Raw genomic sequence first — 3,212 nt, 5'->3', positions numbered from 1 at the left:
CGTAGCCTTATGGGAATGCGCTTTTTCGGGCTACAAAACGCGCCGCCGTGCGGCACTCAAACCGCTCTAGACGGGAATCTAATAACGGTACAGACTTCCGCGAGTGCTTATTCTCTTCGTGAGAGTGCAGCCTACAACGTTTAGAAGAAGCACTTTCGCAGAAAACATGACCGGACCAGAGCTATAGCCAAAAAACTAAATTTGTACCTTTCTGAAAAAAGTTAACGTTTTCTTTTTTGGGCATTTCTTTAAAACTATTTACGATATCCTAAATCTGAGACTTCCATCGTGTTCTGCACACCCAAATTAGTCGGAAACCGTCCTTTGGTCATGCAAATCGGACCAATGGCACCCGGAAGGTCGCTTAAGAACGGTTAACGCAGATTTCTAAATTTTGGGTTAAAATTGGCCATAGCAGGCGTTTGCAAGGTCGGATCAAATGTCTAATCGACCAAAATTGCTCAGAATGGACCCTAGAACAACTGTGCAAAATTTGGTAGATGAGTCATTGAGTGCAGTATTAACGGCTTTTGGCGACAGTAGCCACCGGACTAATGACTATGGGATGGGTGGTATATCTGACTTCCGTGTCGAACGAGCCAACACTACACGAGCCTACATGTGATTGGGTTCCGCTGGAAAATGAGATAATTTAATTGATAACAGTTTTGTACACCCCAAAAAATGTGTTCTCAATTCAAGTATAGCTCTTAAAATTTTGAGCCCCATTTCTTGTTTTAAGGAACAAACAGGATTTAAAACAAGAAATATGACTCAAAATTTTAAGAGCAATACTTGAATTGTAGAGAGTTTACTTAATTTTCATTTGCTTACCGTTTATCAGAATAACCCTATCACCGCCTATCACATGCACATCCAAAATAATGTTTACGCGTAATGCGATAGTACATCCGAGAAATGTAATTTGCCTGCTCATACAGAACAAATTTTGGAAGCAACAAAAAAAAGTTAATGCAAACAAACAAAAGGAAACAAGTAACTGAAAATGTGCACTTCATTTTAACACCCATGTACTCTAAAAGGGGAGAGACAATTTTTGTACCTAGGTTAGAGGTAAAAATCGTACATAGGCCTAGGCTAATGCTGTATTTGGTATGAAACGTAGATACAAATTTAAATCTGGTTTAGATGTGCACAAAGACACATCGAACCTACATACATAAAATGTCCCTCGCCATTTTTAGTGTGTAAACATGGGTCTAACTCCCCTATGGAAAGATTTGTTTTGTCAGTGCAATTGATGAAGTGCAGTTGATAGAACAGAGTGCGGTAAATAATAAGAAGTACGGACGGCGTCGATTTCTATAACAACAATAACTTTAAGATTTCCTTACAGCCCGCAACCTCTGCGTGCATGTGTCGCAGTCTCGAGCGCTCACGCGGGCGGTGCGGGCGGAGGGGGCGGGGCGCCCGGGCGCGCAACAGGAGGGCTCAAGGACAGGGGCGTGGGCGCGCCCGGGCCGGGGCCGGGGCCGCCCGGGCGGCTGGTTAGGGCGCGGGGGTGGGTGCTGCGCGGCTTTAAACACTGATTGGGCGGATGCGGTTGATTCGGTCTCGGTCTCGTCGCGTCGCTGGATTGGCGGCGAGTGACGTCATTTCTATTATCAGAGGGAAAGTAGGCATCTGAAGGATTAAAGTGCAAAAAAAATCGAGCCAGAATTGGAAATGAAAGCAGGTGATACATACGAAGTTGGTTAAGAGGCTTTAGTCTTTGGCCTGTTCACGGTAACTTGTTTCAGTAAAAATTTGCAAGTTCCCGCTTCCGTATTGGCGGAGCGTAGAAGGCTGTAACTGTACGTATTAAACGCAAAAGCGAAGCAGGGAAAGGAGCACGACGAGGTGGCGAGTCACGTGGAGCAACAATGCCTGACGTACGGACGGACTGGTCGGCGGACAGACAAGTAAACAAGCTCGCGCTACAGCTCAAGCGAATGATACACTATCGTACATTTATTGTATTTAATATATGGCATCATGTACTAAAAGCCGTAGCTGAGCTAGTTCAGGGATGACCAGCAATGCCATGGCCATGGCCAAGGCCAAGCCCCCCGGCTGAGAGACCGTTCAAGTCAAAGACGACAAAGCCGCGGAACCTCAGCCAGCAGCCAATCATTTGCCTGTACGTTTCGACAATCAGAATGCAAGCAGACGGTCGAATCCGTGCCTGCACCAGACGGGGCAGTGCCTCGAACAGCTCCGGAGGACTCCGCCGGCCTCCAGCAAACTTGGGTTCTCCTCTCCCCACGCCAGGAGTCCAGAGTCTGCCTGACTTGAAAACAGGAGTCCCGCTCTAACTTTGCGCCCCGACAGGCGGAAGGGCGAGAGTTGTCTATGCCGGTCTTGGGGGTCGTGCTGAATTACTTCTTAGGGGGGTACGGTGCCTTAACTGAACTGAAGGTCCTGAATAGAGTCGTTTTGGAGGCCATAGTATAGTAACTTATTTTTCAAAGCGCAAAAAATATAAATATTGTCGATCTTGAATTCCAAATTTAATCCGACCCTATTTGGTGCGCGGCCCCAAAGTGCCTCCTGTGGGACTGCTGAACAAATGAACCTCCCCGCACACGGTCCTTGTCGGTCCCCGCACGCGTAGCGCACGCGGCGGGGCCAGCGCGCCCAGGGATTGATTCCGCTAATCCTCCAGCCCAGCTCCGCTTTTGTTAACGAGAATGATCCGCTTTTGCGGATGTAATTAGGAGCAACCCCCTCCACTCTCCTTCCCTTCTCCACTTGTCTGGACGTTTGAAAGGCAAGCCGCAGCAGCAGCAGAATTTCTCCCATACTTTTCTCCCCAACGGCCCTGGCATTCCTTCGAAGGTCAAAGAGTCAGGATCATTTCAGAAGGTTCCTCGTTTAATGTTTTTTTATTGATCAAAAACTGTGTTTCCGTGGCATGTCTTTTTTCCCCACACCAGTCCAGAAATAAATAGGGCAAACGATCCTCCGATACCGGATGCTCCAGCTATGGATGAGAAGAGGCTAAGGGCCGAGGAGGGGGGGGGGGGTAATTTTGGCCTAATAGACCCAACCTTTAAACTTTGACCTGCTGTTTCTGGCAAGCGGACAAGTTTACCTACTGTCGCCTACCGTGGCGCTTTACCTGGTATAATCCTTCTTGTGTGATTGTGATTGGTAAGTACAAACTTATATGTGTGTGCTTGCGAGCACAACTCTTCCTCGTGTGTAGTAAG

The sequence above is a fragment of the Frankliniella occidentalis genome, unplaced genomic scaffold (assembly GCF_000697945.3).
Source record: "Frankliniella occidentalis isolate FOCC.00 unplaced genomic scaffold, Focc_3.1 Scaffold15, whole genome shotgun sequence".
Lineage (NCBI taxonomy): Eukaryota > Metazoa > Arthropoda > Insecta > Thysanoptera > Thripidae > Frankliniella > Frankliniella occidentalis.
This window is presented reverse-complemented; position numbering follows the sequence as displayed.